We start from the raw sequence: 19,986 nt of genomic DNA, 5'->3' as shown, positions 1-19,986 counted from the left end.
TTACAATATGAAAGTAACTCTGATGAGAGAAAGCAGTAAGGAGACGCTTGGGAGACAGTTACTGTTTTTTGTTGATTTATGGTCCAAAATTATTTTCTCTGTATTGTTGCATACAAACATTTTTTCTTTACTGTATCTGAATTTGTCAACTACTGCTGGGAACCTAAGTTTATGATACTATTTCACCTCTATCAGTGCAAGGGAAGAACACACAAGGACATTTTTAAGAGCTACATGATGATGAATGGAGCACAAACACTGTCTGTGAAACTACTTAAGACGAACTCAAGTGCCACGTAAATACAAGTACAGCTGATGTTTGAGAGCATGTTTATAAAATGTAAAGTATGTCCAAATCTGAAGTCAAATATACGGCTCCACAGCTGGAGGAGCACTGGGACAGAAACACACACACACACACACACACACACACACACACACACACACACACACACACACACACACACACACATTCTTGTACTTCTATCTTTGTGAGGACCCTTATTGTAACAGTGAATTCCCTTGCAAGGTTATAATAGTTTTGGATTTTTCATCAGTTTTAGCTTTAATTTTGTTGTGAATTTTTGTTTTCAAATTCATTTAGTTTTAATGAGTTCTTAGAGTGAGTTTGCTAGTTTTAATTTAGTATTTATTAGTTTTAGTGTTAGTTGTAGTGTTTTGTAATGGGGCATTTGTTGGGTGGGAGATTAAAAGGGGTCACAGTAAATTTTGCCTTTATTTCCTTTGTCTGATCCATCTTCATTATGTATAAAACAAGTTGACAAAGACGAAAATGAAGGACATTTTCACTGTAATTTAGTTAGTTAGTTTTGTAACCACACAATACAGTTTCAGTTAATTATCATTATCATGTAACCTTTAACCCTTAAAACAAAGTCTGAAATCTCAAAAAAGCTTTTAAAGAAGTGAGGACCGGCCAAAATGACCTCACTTGCAAAAATGTCCTCACTCTGTTGGTTAAAAACGTGTCCTGGTCCTCACTATGTAGGAAGTACAAGAACACACACACAAACACACACACAGACACACACACAGACACACACACACACACACACACACACACACACACACACACACACACACACACACACAGAGTGACACATCCAACTCAGTCTGTTATGGGCCTACAGGTCAATGAACTGTGACCAAAGGCTGAAGGAGCTGAACAGCAGCCCTAATGAAGGGGGCTGAGGGCCACAGTCATACTTACGCAACACATGGACACACACGTGCACACACACGTGCACACACACACACACACACACACACACACACACACACACACACACATATAAAGCAGTGTTCCCGCTACATAGCCCTTTTTGGACTGTTTATTTGGACACAGGAAAAGGGCAAGGGCCTGTGTATATCTCATTGTGCACAGAAGGGAAGTTACACAGGCCCTGAACCTGTGGGTGTGTCACCACAGTGTGTGTGTGTGTGTGTGTGTGTGTGTGTGTGTGTTGTACAGTTTGTGTTAATCTTTCTCTTTTCCCTTCTTTCTCAAGCATCAGTCTCTTACTGTTGCTTATACGTAACTACAGACATCAACAGGAAAGCAGAGGAACAGATAATGAGCTAAAACGAGACTTGCCTTGTTTGACAGAAGTCACAGGAAACAGGTTCAGGTTCGGCTATCAAATGACTAACTGGACAATGTTCCTGTATGACTCACTCTGAGAATTCATTTTTTCCCCACCTCCGTAGGGAAATTAATCTCAAATCTTTATCCTGTGTTGTGGTTGTGCCTTTTTTATTCCCAGCCTGAACCCAATTCATCACCAGAAATGTTTTGAGCCAGGTCAGGCTCTAATTTCTCTGAGCTCCCTCTGGCTGATGCAGATCAGTTTCATTCTATTTTTCAGTTGTTGTTTTTTTTCTTAAATCAGAGCATGGGAAACAATGCATTGTGTTTAGAAAGCACATCTAAAAGTCCCTTTTTAAAAAGACAGGGAGTTTGCTTCTGCAGTGACATATGAAACTCATCTGCCAGGAGAAAAACTTGTTTTTCAATCAATCGCCTTTTACATGTTGCACCCTAACTATCCTGCTAAACTAATTCTATGGTATGACTGCTCTGTTTAACATGGTGAAATAGTTACTTGCTACTTATTATTGTCAAGCAAAACTACACAGTTATTTTCAGGCATATTTTCAGTTATAATAACTAAACTGAGTCTTCGTTGCACTACGACACAAATACTGGTCTCCAGGGAGAGAGTCCTGTGTTTGTTTGACCCTACACAGACTTTGCTGGTCTTTATCAGGCGGCAACCTCCGGGTCTGAGCAGGGAGGCAAACCAGGAAGTGCCTTAAGCTGCATTCTACCGAAAATTCCAGCAGGGGGCGCTAAATTTTGCTGCAAAAACATTTTTGTCCATTCATTTCAATCCAAAAAGAGAAAACTTCTCACTTGATTCATTACCTCAAAAATTTTTTTTAGAACAACACTATGGTCTCAATCACTTGTAAAAAATCTTCTTCAAGACAATTTAATGTTAATAGTGTAAATAATGGCCCCATTTAGAAGAAAATAGAAGATAAAGAATCGTATGATTTGGGGCGTGGCTACCTTTGATTGACAGGTCACTAACAAGGTGAGCCGTCATCAGGAGAGAAGCAGAACAATGCGTATCCACGGCAACGTGCCCAAAAAATGATATATAATGTTATATAGATATAAAAAAAGAACATTTAGCGGTTTGGTCTCATAACTTTGACCCTTTCATTGTATTTTCACTTAATGACAGTTTATTTGAATGTTTTGTTCAGTAAAAATGTCTTGTTCAGCGTTTGGTTGGACTAACAGACACTCCAAGGAGTCGCTGCTCAGTTTTCTGAGGTTAGTAACATACATTTAGTTTTTGTTTTTAGCTAGCCAAAACTAACATCCCAGTTAATGCTCCAGCTAATGCTAACATGAATTAGCAGCAGCTTCTCTCAGTCAGGTTGAGGTGTAGAGAGGCTGTAGTCAGTGATCAGATCCCTCTCCTCCTCCACAGTCCAGATATGGTCTGCTTCCCGTTTTCAGAAAGAAAAGATGGCGACACAAGATGCCGACGAGTGTAACGATGTCACCAATGGGGGACGTCACGGTGACTATGTCCAGTATTTATATACAGTCTATGGTCTTTATACTCTGTCACCTGGCTTCCTATTTTGTTTCTGTCATTATTACTACAATCACTCGAGTTGCCGCCTCACAGAAAACAAAGTATGGTTTGTAATAACTTGGGTGAAGAAGGTCTGTGTATGTATTGAAACACAGAAACTTCTCCAAACCCTGTCAATGCTGTCATGTAACAGTTATATAATCTGACCTTGTAGATATTTTAGTAATACAACTGGAACAACTATTCACTTCATCTGTGTTGCCAAACATCTTTTTTAGATTAAAGTGAAGGAAGCAGAGTGCAGAATCTGGTGATGGTTCAACAAGTGGTTTCATCCAACATGTACATTAATACTGAATCAGAGGAGCAGCAACGATTGTTCCACTTATACGAGATTAATCAAATCTTATGAATAATAAGTAACATCAGTATCCAAGCTTGTTCGCAATCAAGTCACACCAGCATACTGTACGTACAGTCATGGAAAAAAAATATTAGACCATTGTTTTCTTCCATTTCTTGTTAATTTTAATGTCTGGTACAACTAAAGGTACATTTGTTTGGATAAATATAATGATAACAACAAAAATGGCTCATAAGAGTTTAATTTAAGAGCTGATATCTAGACATTTTACATGGTTTTCTTTAAAATAACCAAAATCATGATCAAGAAAACCATGGAAAATGTCTAGATATCAGCTCTTAAATTAAACTCTTATGAGCTATTTTTGTGGCTATCATTATATTTGTCCAAACAAATGTACCTTTAGTTCTACCAGGTATTAAAATTAACAAGAAATTAAGGAAAACAAGGGTGGTCTCATATTTTTTTCCATGACTGTTCCTTCTTAAAAATGTCTGGATTCAGCATTTATGATCTACATTCCTGTTTCCCTAACAAAACCATTGTTTTATCAATCAAATGGGTGAATCTGCATGTGTACTTATTGTAATGATGGAATAGTTTTGAGGAGATCTATCCCAGCAGGACACCAAGAGGACAATGAAAATTGGGAAAGTCTACAGAAAACTGGGAGGTTTGGCAAGTAACGTACGTCACCCGGTCAGCAAACGCCTCATTCCTGCTTTGTGGGGTTTGATGTGCCATGCCACAAAACTCATAATGAAATCTGGTGGTGTCGTTGGAAAATTCAAGCAATTCAACTACATTTTAACAAGAAAAATGAAAACCTTCTGGATTCATCCACTGGTTCCAGCTTCTCAATCTTGGAAGTTGTCCATGCTGTCCACATTGTTTCTGGTTGTTATGACTAGAGTTACCCCTAAAGCCTCCCTCCAGTGTATTTTGGCCTTTTTATGATTTTTCATAATTTACTTACTAACAATGGTGATGAGCACACACACCACACCCCCATTGTCTCTTTGAGAGAAATACTGGATGCTGGAGGGGTCTTTAACTGCTCTTATTTCTAAATGCAGCCTGAATGAGGCATTACCTAGGCCAGCTAGTCTATTCCCAGCTATTCTCAACCTTGGGGTTGTGACCCCAATTGGGGTCGCGAGATGATTTCTGGGGGTCACCAAATCATTTTGGAAGTCAGCTCTGCCTCCACTGTGTTAAAGTGTTCATGTGTTAATGTGTTTTAGTCTTTTTGGTCATTTCGGGGGGTTTTTGGTCATTTTGTGTCTTTTTTTGGTCATTTTGTCTTTTTTTTGGTCATTTTGTGTCTGTTTTGGTCATTTTGTGTCTTTTATTGGTCAATTTGTGTCTTTTTTGTTCATTTTGTTTCCCTTTTTGGTCATTTTGTGTCTTTTTTAGTCATTTTGTCTTTTTTTGGTCTTTTTGTTTCTTTTCTGTGTCATTTTGTGTCTTTTTTTAGTCATTTTGTCTTTTTTTGGTCTTTTTGTTTCTTTTCTGTGTCATTTTGTGTCTTTTTTGTCATTTTGTGTGTTTTTTGGTAATTTTGTGTCTTTTTTGATCATTTTGTGCTCAATTTGTGTCTTTTTTGGTCATTTTGTGTATTTTTTTGGTCATTTTGTTTCCTTTTTTTTGGTCATTTTGTGTATTTTTTTGGCCATTTTGTTTGTTTTTTGGGTGATCTGAACTGTGCATGTGAGATTCTGTTCAGTGAGTGGGGGTCGCGGACAACATGCATGCTAAATTGGGGGTCGCGACTCAAAAAGGTTGAGAACTACTGACCTAGGCCACCTTTACTAACTAAAGAGCCATTGTTGGCCAAAAAAAGAGACAAATATCATAATGGAGCCGCATACCTTATGAAGATGAAACAGCCTACTAAGTCTAAATGAACCTACCCATAATACTAATAGGCCATAATGTAGTGAATATACATAAGCTGAATAGCAAAATATCTTTCAAGTACCATTTGAGAATGCGCTATTTAAATTAGTGGGTAGGGAATTGACTGTATGAATGTAATAATGAATGTGATACTTGTGAATTTGACAATTTATTTGAGTAATTTCTGATGCTTTTTAATGATGTCTACAATGTTTCATTGTTTTTACATTATCATTGTTAAGTGATTTATTTTTTTTGGACCCCAGGAAGACTAGCTCCTCCCATTTTGGTGACAGCTAATGGGGATCCTTTTAACAATTAACAATAAACAATAATGAGCATTTATTAGTATGATTTTGTCAGAATGCAGCCAGGACCCAAGTGCAAATGAGAAGCTGGACACCAAAAATATCTCAGGAGATTTGAAATTGAAGGAAAAACTCAAAACTAGGCTCGATGTTGGCTAAATTCAGAGGTTAAGATCCTGAGCCGTAGACTTTATTACTATATGGTCACATTTTAGTTGACTAAAATGTAAAATTAACATAAAATGTCATGCCGTATATAAGCAACACATTTTGAATATTCAGGAATACAAATTGCTTTGGGCCTACACCAACAATCAATGAAAATGTAAATGTAAAGAGAATAGAAAAATAGAAAATAGAATAGAAAGTTTCATTTTGTATAATTTTTTTTGTTGCAGCCACATGGAGCCACACTGCAAAAAAAGATAAGTTGGGTGAACTCAAAATTTCAAGGCAACAAACCTCAATTTTAAATTGGACAATTAAACTAAATATTTTAAGTTTTGTTTTTGAGTTTGCTCAACTCTGAATTCAGGTTTTTGTCAACTCAACTGTAAGTTGTACTAACTTATAATTTTACATTGTAATAACTTTTAATCCTTACTCCTGCTAACTTCTGCAATGTGCTGAATTGGCATGATTGTAACGGCGCTCTGAAATAAATGTCAGCTAATGTTGCGACCACAATGTTGAGTTAGCATTGATACGCTAATGGCTACTCTTGTAGCTGTAACAAGCAGCGCCGCTAGCATCAGTTAGCCGCTAGCATCAGTTAGCTGCTAGCATCAGTTAGCTGCTAGCATCAGCTAGCCGCTAGCATCAGTTAGCCACTAGCTTTCGCTAATGACCAAATTTCACAACAAAGAAATAAGACTTAGCAGAACTATTGTCCCTTGTTGTGAACCCCAACTTAAAGATATAAGTAACAACAACTCACCAACTTGTTTTTGAGCAGACAACTGGCTTCCTTTGTTGTGCTAACTTACATTATTGCCCTAAATGTCAGTAATTTATATTTCCAAGTTTTACCAACATAAATCACTGTTTTAGGCCAAAAAAAAACAGTCTGCAGTGCACTGCAGACGGCCTGAAGAGCCACATGTGGCCTCCTCCTGACCTGGGCTGACACTTTTCACACTGCTCATTGACCCGTTCATCCTTCTTATTCTTTCTAGTCTTTCCCTCTGCTCCTCCATGTATTCCCCTCCATCCCTCTCTCCCAGTGCCCAGTGAAGGGGCCTGCTGAGGGTAAACCAGAACAAACACCACACCAGATTCCATCTCCCCAGGCCAACACTGACGCACAAACTTCCTGCTAGTAGACCTCCACCCATCTCATCTCGCTCCCTCCATTTTTCATCCCTAATCACTCTTTGCTTTTTACATTTTGTGTTTCTACACTGCAAAAAAGGTGTGTTTTAAAACAAGATAAAAAAACTAAATCTGAGGGAACAGATTGGACATATAATTTGGACAGATAATTAATAAGATAAGATAAGATAAACATGGACAGATAATTTAGCTTGACAAGATTTCTTAAATTAAGATTTTTAAATCTAGAAATAAGCATGTTGAACGCCTAAAATAAGAAATTAACTCTTAAAACAAGATTAATTATCTAACACTTCTAAATCTAAATTTTTTTTTTATCTTGGTAAGAAACAAATAATTGTCAGGTCACTCTGCTCGGGCCAGTTCATCCATGCTTGCAGGTTTAATTTTATCTCTTTTGTACATTTTTTGGTCACAAAATGACCAAAAGAAGATGTAAAAAGACACAAAATGACGAAAAAAGACACAAAAAAGACCAAAAAGACACAAATAAGACACAAAAGAAGACAAAAAAAGACAAAAAAGACACTAAAAAGACATAAAAAGTAAAATGACCAAAAAAGAAAAACAAAAGACGTAAAATAACAAAAAAAAAAAACACAAACAAAAGACGTAAAATCACCAAAAAAAATCTTGGTAAGAAACAAATAATTGTCAGTGCACTCTGCTTGGGCCAATTCATCGCTGCTTGCAGCTTTAATTTTTTCTCTTTTGTACATTTTTTGTCTTTTTTGGTCATTTTGTGACCAAAAGAAGATGTAAAAAGACACAAAAAGACACAAAGAAGACCAAAAAGACACAAAAGAAGACAAAAAAAGACACAAAAAGACACAAAAAGACACTAAAAAGACACTAAAAAGACATAAAAAGTAAAATGACCAAAAAAGAAAAACAAAAGACGTAAAACCACCAAAAAAAAAGACTTGGTAAGAAACAAATAATCATCAGGTCACTCTGCTCGGCCAGTTCATCACTGCTGGCAGCTTTAATTTATCTTGTTTTAAGAGTTAATTCATTATTTTAAGCGTTCAACATGCTTATTTCTAGATTTAATAATCTTAATTTAAGAAATCTTGTCAAGGTGAATTATCTGTCCATGCAGCAAGATCATTTCCCTCAGATTCACTGTTTTTATCTTGTTTTTAGACACACCTTTTTTGCAGTGTGCTTCTTCAGTTATGTCATATTTTGTTCCAAACTCTGTATGTCCTTGTACCTCTGCTGTCCAGGTCCTCACTCACCACCCTCTCTCTTCCTTTGTTTACCCTCTCCCCCTCCTCTTCCCTCTCCCAGCTCAGTACTTCCTTCCCCTTTCTTTTCCTTTTTTAATTGATTTCTAACAAACACCTTCCTGTTTGTCTTGCTCTCACCTTTTCCGCCTTCCTATCTATAGCTTTCTTCACATCTTTTCACTCATTGCACCTTCCTTTTAAACCTCAGCTGTTGTTCTTATGTCTCTGTGGTCCCCGGTCTTGAAGTGTCTTAAAACTTTAAGGTCACAGGTTTGATCCCCAGTAACCAAATATCCTTGAAAAAAGGACAAAGACCCATGATCAGCTTGTTCTAACTTGCTCAGGATTCAAGTCTTGGTTCCATGCCTAAAATGTTCCTAATAAATACTGCCCTACAGAGTCTAACTGCAGTAGCTGCGCAAAGGATGAAACTGAGAAAAACTGCTTTAACCCTTGATAGGGCACTCATTGAAATACTTGCAAATTCCTCTTTGTCAAATAACCAAAAGAATGTGATTTGTTTTGTGACACTGTTAGCGAATATGAATGATATAATGAAACATTTGCAGTTAGAAAAAATAAAATTCACCCTGAGAGGTAAGATAAATACCTTTTACACAATATGGCAGCCATTTATGGATTATTATACTAAATATAACCCAGTGAAAAATTAACAAATGTAAATTTTGGAAAACCTGACATCCTCCGAGTTGTATTATTAATATTTAAATCTATTTTATTTGTAAACCTTATTTTTGTTTTGATATTTGATTTGACTCCACCTAGGTTTATCTTTATTTTTTATTTTTTTTATTTTTTTTTGTTTTTTTTTTATTGCTTTTATTTTTCTACTAAAAACATTCTACATTCTGCTCTTTCGTGTTGATTTTAAGCATAAATGAACATGTACATTCTTTATTTTTGTATGTGAACGAAAGAAAAAAACCCAATAAAGAGAAGTTTGAAATACTTGCAAATTCCAAATTTCAACCCTAGAGAATATTGAAGGATATTACAAACAGCCAGAATGTGTAAGAAAAACAAACATACGGACCTGGGGGAGGGGGGTAATATTTTGAGAAATTTTTTTACGAGATTAAAGTGGCAAATCTGCAAGAAAAATAAGTTTTTTTTTTTTACTTTTTTCTTGTAAATCTGCGACTTTTTTCGAGCCGATTTGCCACTTTAAATCTCTTAAATCTGCAACTTTTTTCTTGTAGATTTGCCACTTTAATCTAGTAAATTTGCAACTTTTTTCTCTAAATATTACAAATCCATGTGGTTCTACGACCTCACAGAGAGACATGGGGACCCCATTTTGATATCCACTGAAGTTACCAAATATAGTTCTTCGCCTGGTAAAGGGTTAAAGTTTTTTAATGTTTTATATATATATATAGATATATGCAAAATACCAACTTTTAAGGTGAAATTAAGCATTATTTGCGTCATTTTTTAAGGCCGACATAAATATTCAATCAATATCACTTTTAAATGTTCCAGTTGGTGTTTTGCATATATATAAATGTCAGCTAATGTTGCGACCACAATGTTGAGTTAGCATTGATACGCTAATGGCTACTCTTGTTGCTGTAACAAGCAGCGCCGCTAGCATCAGTTAGCCGCTAGCATTAGTTAGCTGCTAGCATCAGTTAGCCGCTAGCATTAGTTGGCTGCTAGCATCAGCTAGCCGCTAGCATCAGTTAGCCACTAGCTAATATATATATACAAAAAAAAGACACTGAGCCTCCACTATATCCTTGCTCTGATCCTAGACTATAGATCCATAAACTTAATTTCCTCATCTTGATTGCCTACTTACAAAAAAACCAAGGGGAAATGGTCCAACGACCAAGATGGGCAATTTGGTGGCCATTTGATAAACAAATTAGAAGGTCAAAAACTCAAAATTTCGCTTGGGAATTTTTTTTGGACTCAGCACCCTTGAGATATGTAAGGTAGGCCAGTTCCTGACTTGTACCCATAAATGCTCCTCCCTTCTTATAGAAGGCCTTTATTCTGAAATCCGTCTAGACTATAGGGCTGAGCGATATGGACCAAAAGTCATATCGATACTGATATATATTTAGGCTGAATATCGATAAACAATATATATCCCAATATATAAGTTCAACGCTGGCCTCAGCTGCCTCCTGTCAGGTAGGTCCAGCTGGTGGATCTCAGAGAACCCTGACCCCCATCACCCTCTCCACCTCCCTCGCTCCACCCCTTCCCCTGCCCTCTTCCTTCCATCTCCGCCTGCCAGCCGTCTGTCCTCTTCCCTCTCCGTCCGTTTTGTTTTGCTGCAGTGGCCCTGGCTCCTCCAGCTCTTTACATGCTCTTTGATCCATCAAAGGCAGAAGAAGCATAGCTAATGGATAATGCACAGCTCTCTGCTCTCAACGCATGGCTTCAGAGCTGTGGGCTGTGAGAGGGATAACTAGGGTGAGCTAGCAGCCTTGGTATGTTATTAGTGTGAGAACCGGTGTGTTTGTGAGAGCCTGCGACAGGAAGTTTGAGAGTTATTCAGTGAGTGTGTGTGAATACAGTATGCCGATACACTGTAAAAAATGTCTAATAAAAATTTTAAAGTGAAAAACTGCTAAACCATGACAGTAAAAGACGTAAAATGATAAATGGGTTAATTCAGTTTCAGTAACAATGAAACACCGTAAATGTAGATATCAGCCAAAACACTATTTTTATGTTTAAAAAAAAAAGTTAAAAAACTAGCATCCATGCAAAAATCCTTTAAAAATAATTATTAATACATATTTTAGGAAAATATAAGTATAAGTTCATAAAATTAATTTTATATTCAGTAGGCTATTCAATGTAATTCTCCTAAAAACCCAGAGTCCCCCATACCAGGATGGTTGGACCCAACCTGTCATATGCCACCTGGCATCACCTGTCAATCAAAACTCAAAGATGGATTCGTGGTTGAAGCGTAGCAGTTATAGTTTTAAATGGTTATATGCTCACTGTTACTGTTTACTACATTAGTTTGAATCGCTACATTTTAGTTGAGTTTTTTTAGTTTAGTTGAGAAATATCTGCAATACATTTAGTCATGGATTATTAACATTAACATTAAAATGTTTGAAATAGTTTTTTTTTTCAAATGTTTGAATTTTGTATGTGTTTATCAGTTCCAAAGTTTAATAAATCAAACACTGATGGCACAGCGCTCTGTTTTTAACTCTTTTTTTTTCCAACCAAAAATGCTTTGCCCTGGTTAGGGGGTACTTGGCTGAAAAAATATTTCACAGGTGGAACATCACTGAAAAAAGGTTGAGAACCACTGTGTTAAAGTATGAATGAGTGGGTCACTTTTCAATTACATAACAAAATGTTCTACAATGACCAATATGGGCAAAACAACAAACTGTTGCACAATTAAAGTACATCTGCACTAGGCATTCATAGTTCACCACGCAGATACTAAGATGGGAAAAAAAAGGAAATTGTTGCAACGTAAATTGTTGTAACCAGTCCAGATCCTGATCAAACCATATCTGCATCTGCTCCTTAGTTACATATGAATGCAGCACTCATACAGCATTTCCTTTGATGTTAGCCTTAGGCTTAATAGTCCCCCATTACTGAAGCTCTCCTGGGAGAGCCAATCAGAGAGCAGTGATGAAAGCTGCAACGAATCAGCAGAGAAAGCCGTTGCTGGCTGTGACCTTGTGAGCTTTCATCACGACCATCATCAGCGTAGAAGATAGAGAAGAATACAAGAGGCCCTGAACACAACACAATGATGTCTAACAGATGTCTTTTTCAATAGTTTTAGTTTTAATTTCGTTGTCAATTTTTGTTTTCAAATTCAGTTAGTTTTAATGAGTTTTAAGAGTGAGTTTTCTAGTTTTAATTTGTTTTTATTTTTTGTTTATTTATGTTTATTTATTTTTTGGTAAATTAAGACAACATAGAATTAGGATTAAGACGATCCCATAACATATTTGCTAAATGCGATCCAGAAATATGGCAGTTTGCTAATAACATAAAGATCCAATAGTGAGATATTTTTTGAGCATAAGGACAGTATTTTTGACTATATTAACCATGCTGTTTGATTAGTATAGTTATATTTTTGTACTAAAACAGCAATGTTTATTCTTGACATATGTCACTTAAATTTCAATGTACTGATGATCAAGAATTTTGCATATTTGTTTCTTGCAACAAATAAAAAACTAACTTAGTGATCAGGAAGTCACATGGTGTTACATGGTTTGCATTATTTAAGGGTTTCATACCAAACAATATTATGGTATTCTGGAAATTATAATGTTAAATATATTTACATTAGTATAGGTGATGCATGTTCCAAGGTTATAATAGTTTTTGATTTGTCATTAGTTTTAATTTAATTTTAATTTCGTTGTGATTTGTTTTCAAATTCGATTAGTTTTAATTTGTTTTTAGAGTGAGTTTGTTCATTTTAATCAGTTTTTATTTTTTGGAAAATGCTTAGTTTTAGTTTAGTTTTTATTGGTTTTAGTGTTAATTTTAGTTTTTTTGTAATGGGGTATTTGTTGGGTGCGAGATTTTAAAAAGGTCACAATAAATGTTTCCTTTATTTCCTTTGTCTGATCCATCTCAGCCCCAATAAGTTTATTAAGTCATAAAACCAGATAGATGAAATAGATTTCATATCAACCAAAAAGACTTAAGTATGAAAAAGAGTTGACAAAGAAGAAAACGAACATTTTCACTATAATTTTAGTTCGTTTTAGTTAGTTTTGTAACCACACAATACAGTTTCAGTTTGTTAAATAAAAACTCTCGTTTTTATTTTTATTTCAGTTAACAGAAATGTGTTTTTTCAATTCTTGTTTTGGTTATTTCGTTAGTTTATTAACTATAATAACCTTGCGATGCATCAATGAAGCGTCTACAGACAACTGACCCAGCAAAGTAGTACAGACACATAAGATTACAAAAAAAGAAAATTCACCAACTAATGCTATGCTAATTTGATAAGTCAAACATGTTGTAATAACAGTTGCTTACACACTATCAAGCATGATTTCTGGAGTTCTAACTACACATCCCAGTACCAACACACAGTCCTATAGCTGCTATCTTCAAGGATGTAGTGCTCTAGCTTGTCTGGAGTTTAGCAATATGGTACATCTTTATGTCTTACACCTGTTTTCTGTCATAGTTCAGATTCCAAACAGATGAGAAGGAATGTATGTTAGAAGCTGTCTGAGCCAATTCAAATCATCCTCTACGGGAGGAAAAAAGGAGCGAGTAATGTTACTGTTTGTTGGGACTGGGAGTTAGAAATCACATGCTCTATTTCTGGACTATTTCACAAATGTCTACCTGCTGGCTAAAGCCCTCACAGTTCACGTGGGTAGAAGTCCTTACTTACTACAGTTGAACTGGAATGTCGCCCAAGGAAAAATTGATTGGAATGGTTTTATATGTAAGCTACTATATGCAGGCTGAGGGAGGACTTTTAGTCAGACAGTTTATCACACTGTTGAAATTAAAGACTCTCTTACTTGAAAGTCAAGTTTTGAACCTTGCTAACATGTTCATACAGGGTTTTTATATGCTACAAGGCATATTAAGAGCAAATAAGCAGTAATAAGCAGTCAGTGCCATTGCTGGGGCTTGGTCAGTGGCCCTGGCCTTCAGATATGGACGCACAAGGTTTCCTTTAGCAGCTCTATGAGATGCACCAGGCTTTCAAGTAACTCCAATGTACAACCACGTCATTATTAGATCCTCTTAGATGCTGCACTGTAAAAAATGTCTGTAAATTTTACGGTGAAAAACTGCTAAACTATGACAGTAAAAGACGAGAAATGATAAATGGGTTAATTCAGTTTCAGTGACAATGAAACACCATAAATGAAGATATCAGCCAAAACACTATTTTTTACATTTTTGTTTTTTGAAAAATACTTTACTCCACTGTAATATACACTGTAATATGTATTTAATGTAATATATATACAAACCACCACTGTAATTTTTGCATTTATCTTTTGTAAAAAAATACTTTTTCTCACTGCTAAGTGTACTAAACACCATATTTCTAACAAAAATATACTGTATATTTAATGGTAAAATCTTTAATTCATGTATTTTCATTTATAAAGTATTTTCTTGTCAATTATATGGCAGAACAGCATTTCTTTTGGTGGAAAACATTTTATTTATACGGTAAAATGGAATAAAATGGCAATCTTAAATGTGAAATCAACAGTGCCAATATTTTTTTACCGTAATATTAAAAGTGCTACCGTATTTATCACGGTAAAGTTCTGGCAACCACAGCTGCCGTTCTTTAACCATAAACACAACAGGTTTTTTTTGCAGTATGAGGGGTACTGGATAGGGATGTCCCGATCCGATCACGTGATTAGAAATTGGGGCCGATCATGTGGTTTCAGACTCGATCAGAATCGGGAATCTGGTCTCACAGGAATCCGTAAAATAGCCACGGATTCACTTAACTCAAATTTCCGTGGAATAGCCACGGAATCACTCAAATTTCCATGAAACTGACACAGATTTCGCTACAATGCAAATTAATGACAGTCATATCCCGTGATGTGAATGTGTTCTTGTATGGCTGAGTGTGTGCGATGTTTCCCTGAATGCTAACCCTCTTGATGTGCACTACTCCGTCAACCTAGCACAGTGTAAGATAGGGCCCAGGGCCAGATCCAGAATTTCTCAATGAGGAGGAAAGAGTAGGCATGTTTCCATTTTTTTTTATTTTTTTTTATGTGTGAAAACTATGTCAAACATATTATTGGTCGTGGCGGAGTATTTTAACACACTTTAAAACGTGTCTGGAAGAAGTATCTCTGTTTTGCGTCCCAGTTCCAGAAGTCTGGCTATAGGAATATAAATAGTTTTCAGACTAAAGTTTTCATGTATGTCTGGCAGTCAAAAATGCAGATGGTCTCTCTGCTGCACTAACCTGCAGGACTCATTTTATGGCAGGTTTGAGAGTTACCTGGCTTAGCTTCATGACTATCCTTCAAATGCACCCCACATGTCTAATGCCTCTTAATCATGACAAGGTGGACTACATGAGAAAACTAGAAAGCACCCAGCCTAGAACAAGGGGACTTCAAGGCCCCGGCTAAGCAAAAGCAACAGCGATCAGTCAAACACTTCTATCCTCTGGACTCAAGAGTTCCGGATCACTGTTTCACTGCTTTTCTGTACAAAGCGTTTATCTGTGTTTTCTTTCTTTTTGGTTTTTCTCCCTGTTCAGCACATGTTTCCCTCTCACTCTTTGTCTCTCGTTCCCACACTTTCTTATGACCCCAAAGAGAAAGAAAGGGGTCTCTGTCTCGAGCTGTTTCGTTTTCGCTCCGAGCAGCTGAGAGGGAGGCCGAAGATATCACAGGTCACATGGGTCCCTGTGGTGGAGCTGTAATGACCGAGGAGGATGCAACTCCCTGTTATGGAGCTTGGGGGAGTCAACACTTTGACTAAACACACACACTGATTCTCATGAAGCTATGCAGATGGAAAACACAAACAGTAGTGCACACCAAGGTTATTATAGTTAACAAAAACTAAGAAAATAACAAAAGCTAAAATTGAAAAGACATTTTTGTTAACTGAAATAAAAATAAAAATAGTTTTTTTAAAACGATAACTAACTGAAACTGAATTTTGTGGTTACAAAACTAACTAAAACTAACTAAAATTATAGTGAAAATCTCCTTCGTTTTCGTCTTTGTCAACTTTTTTCATACGTAAACCTTTTTGGTTGATATTAAATCTATTTCATCTATCTGTTTTCTTGACTTAATAAACTTATTGGGGCTGAGATGGATCAGACAAAGGAAATAAAGGAAACATTTATTGTGACTTTTTTTAATCTGGCACCCAACAAATACCCCATTACAAAAAAAACTAAAACTAACACTAAAACTAATAAAAACTAAACTAAAACTAAGCATTTTAGCATTTTAGCATAAAGTTTTACGTCTTTTGTTTTTCTTTTTTGGTCATTTTGTATTTTTTTGTCCTTTTATTGGGTCTTTTGGGGTCTTTTATTGGTCTTTTTAGGTTCTTTTTTGTCTTTTTTTGGGTCTTATTTGTGTCTTTTTCTGGCCATTTTGTGTCTTTTTACATCTTCTTTTGGTCATTTTGTGACCAAAAAATGTACAAAAGAGATAAAATTAAAGCTGCAAGCATCGATGAACTGGCCCGAGCAGAGTGACCTGACAATTATTTGTTTCTTACCAAGATAAAAAAAACCTTTAGATTTTAAGAGTTCAACATGCTTATTTCTAGATTTAATAATCTTAATTCAAGAAATCTTGTCAAGTGAAATTATCTGTCCATGCAGCAAGATCATTTCCCTCAGATTTAGTGTTTTTATCTTGTTTTTAGACACACCTTTTTTTGCAGTGCATGCCAGCATTCCCTTTAAAATTTTTTCCTAAAAAAAAAAAGCAATGGTACCAATGGATTGCTTTGGTTGTCTGATTTTATATGATACCATATCCTCACTCTTTTAAACCGATCCCCCTCCAGCCTGTGAAAGACACTTATATTGGTCAGGATTCGGTTAGGGGGGGCCACGTTTAACATTACAGCCTTTGCCCACCTTTGCTTTTATGGAGGGTTTTTGAGTACATGTAGAAGGACGGAGCACATAAATACCACAGCAGTGTTCTCATCCACCCATCTTTACCCTCCTCTCCAATCAAACACAGGCTAAAAGCTCTCAGCCGGACAAAAATAAACGTGGGTAAATAAACAAAACAGGAAGACATGGGTTGGGATGAGATTGGGAGAGATCAACAATGGAAAAATCTCCTGTGAACCAACCACCACAGGGCATTATTACAGATCTTCAGTCTGTGGTTGAGCTTCCCTCTGCTGCTTCTCTGTCACTCATCCTGTTGATAATAACACAACTCCCAAGAGCACAGAGTGGGCTCCATTTCAGCCTAAACACTGTTTACTATATGCATTAAAATGCATTCACATCACTCAGACAGACATTGTGCTTTATCATCAGATAGCTCTGTGGAGAAAGTCTTAATTTTCTTGCAGGGCTGTAGTCTAGGGCAGTAGTTCTCAACCTTTTTGAGTCGCGACCCTCAATTTAACATGCATGATGTCCGCGACCCCTGCTCACTGAACAGAATCTCACAAGCACAGTTCAGATCACCCAAAAAAGAAACAAAATGACCAAAAAAAGACACAAAATGACCAAAAAAGACACAAAATGACCAACAAAATGACCAAAAAAGACACAAAATGACCAACAAAATGACCAAAAAAGGCACAAAATGACGATAAGACACAAATTGACCAGAAAAAGACACAAAATTACCAAAAGACACAAATTGACCAGAAAAAGACACAAAATTACCAAAAAATGATTAAAAAAAAGACACAAAATTACCAAAAAAAGACACAAAATGACCAGAAAAGACACAAAATAACCAAAAAAACCACAAAATAACCAAAAAAACCACAAAATTACCAATAAGACATTAAGTGACCAAAAACACTAAAACACATTAACACATGAACACTTTAACACAGTGGAGACAGAGCTGACTTCCAAAATGATTTGGCGACCCCCAGAAATCATCTTGCGACCCCAATTTGTGTCCCGACCCCAAGGTTGAGAATAGCTGGTCTAGGGTTGGTTCATTGAGCACATATATCACCTATTGGTGATAGGGCTGATTTTGATCATTTGATGATCTGTCTCTAGATAGCACACTGCAAAAAAAAAGAAAAGTTGGGTGAACTCAAAATTTCAAGGCAACAAACTTCAATAAAATTTTAAGTTGAACAATTAAACTAAATATTTTAAGTTTTGTTTTTGAGTTTGCTCAACTCTGAATTACAATTTACGATTGTAGCGCTGCTATGAAATGTCAGCTAATGTTGTGACCACAATTTTGAGTTAGCATTGATAAGCTAATGGCTACTCTTGTAGCTGTAACAAGCAGCGCCGCTAGCATCAGTTAGCCGCTAGCATCAGTTAGCCGCTAGCATCAGCTTTCGCTAATGACCGAATTTCACAACAAAGAAATAAGAGTTAGCAGAACTATTGTCCCTTGTTGTGAACCCCAACTTAAAGGTATAAGTAACAACAACTCACCAACTTGTTTTTGAGCAGACAACTGGCTTCCTTTGTTGTGCTAACTTACATTATTGCCCTAAATGTCAGTAATTTATATTTCCAAGTTATACCAAATTAAATCACTGTTTTAGGCCAAAAAATACAAGTTGGCTAAGGTCTGAGTGGCTCACAAACACCTGAAGAACAACATTGTTAGATGTTGATTGCTGGGAAAAAGGTGTGTCTAAAAACAAGATAAAAACAGTAAATCTGAGGGAAATTATCTTGCTGCATGGACAGATAATTTACCTTGACAAGATTTCTTCAATTGAGATGATTACATCTAGAAATAAGCATGTTGAACACTTAAAATAAGAAATTAAGCCTTAAAACAAGATAACTTAAAGCTGCAAGCAGCGATAAACTGGCCCAAGCAGAGTGACCTGACAATTATTTGTTTCTTACCAAGATAAAAAAAAACTTTGAATTTTAAGTGTAACATAATTTGTCTTGTTTTAAGAGTTAATCTCTTATTTTAAGTGTTCAACATGCTTATTTCTAGATTTAATAATCTTAATCTGAGGGAAATTATCTAGCTGCATGGACAGATAATTTCACTTGACAAGATATCTTAAATTTAGTGTTTTTATCTTGTTTGTAGACACACCTTTTTTGCAGTGTGCAGTCTCGACCAAATAAATCAAGCCTAAATCAAATCCAAGACCAGGTCCAGTCAAGTCCAGGTTGAAACCAAGTAAAAAAGCCGCCCATACCAAATCTAAATCCAGACCAAATTAAATCCTGTTCAAGACCATAATAGGCAATATTGTCTTTCCAGTGCCAATACTGATTGAAGAGTTTGGATGGTCTTTAAACAAGACTGATCCATCTTTTAACATCAATCTAATGTGATGCATCATGTCTGTAGAATCAGTCAATCAACCAGGAACAAACTGACCAAAAGTCACACTGCAAAAAAGGTGTGTTGAAAAACAAGACAAAAAAACTAAATCTGAGGGAAATGATCTTGCTGCATGGACAGATAATTTACCTTGACAAGATTTCTTAAATTAAGATTATTAAATCTAGAAATAAGCATGTTGAACCCTTAAAATAAGAAATTAACTCTTAAAACAAGATAAATTGTCTAACACTTGTAAATCCAAAGGGTTTTATTTTTATTTTTATCTTGGTAAGAAACAAATAATTTGCAGTGCAGAGTCTGAGAAGCCACAAACCAAAGTGCAACACTTGTTGAGACTCAAGTACGAGAGCCTCATCTTCCTGTCGTTCATTTGTTTATCATCTGAGGAGGTGGATTTAGACAGACAGGACACAAGACAAGAAGGCACAAAGACAGGAATGAAATGCCAGTACAAACTGTTATAATGGATATCGCTAAAAATCTGTGACTCACGTCCTGCACCGGTGCGGGCGTCAATATTTAAAGTCCAGCAGAAACAGAGATATCCAAATGGTCTCTTCCTGTAAGATTCAAGACATGCCAAACCCACTGGCCAATTAGTGCGGCTTACGCCCCCCCCCCACACACACACACACATTCTTGTACTTCTATCTTTGTGAGGACCCTCATTGGAACAGTGAATTCCCTACCAAGGTTCTAATAGTTTTG

At 36.2% G+C, this 19,986-nt stretch overlaps 1 protein-coding gene across 7 annotated transcripts in view; it reads right to left on the bottom strand.

Annotated features, from left to right (window-relative positions):
* The window catches only part of tns2a (tensin 2a), a 116,005-nt gene that overhangs the window by 44,259 nt on the left and 51,760 nt on the right, over positions 1-19,986 (bottom strand). The gene's annotated exons all lie outside the window — the stretch shown is intronic.

The sequence above is a fragment of the Centropristis striata genome, chromosome 5, assembly GCF_030273125.1.
Source record: "Centropristis striata isolate RG_2023a ecotype Rhode Island chromosome 5, C.striata_1.0, whole genome shotgun sequence".
NCBI lineage: Eukaryota > Metazoa > Chordata > Actinopteri > Perciformes > Serranidae > Centropristis > Centropristis striata.
Note: the sequence above shows the minus strand (reverse complement) of the source record. Positions and strands in the feature narration are given on the sequence as shown.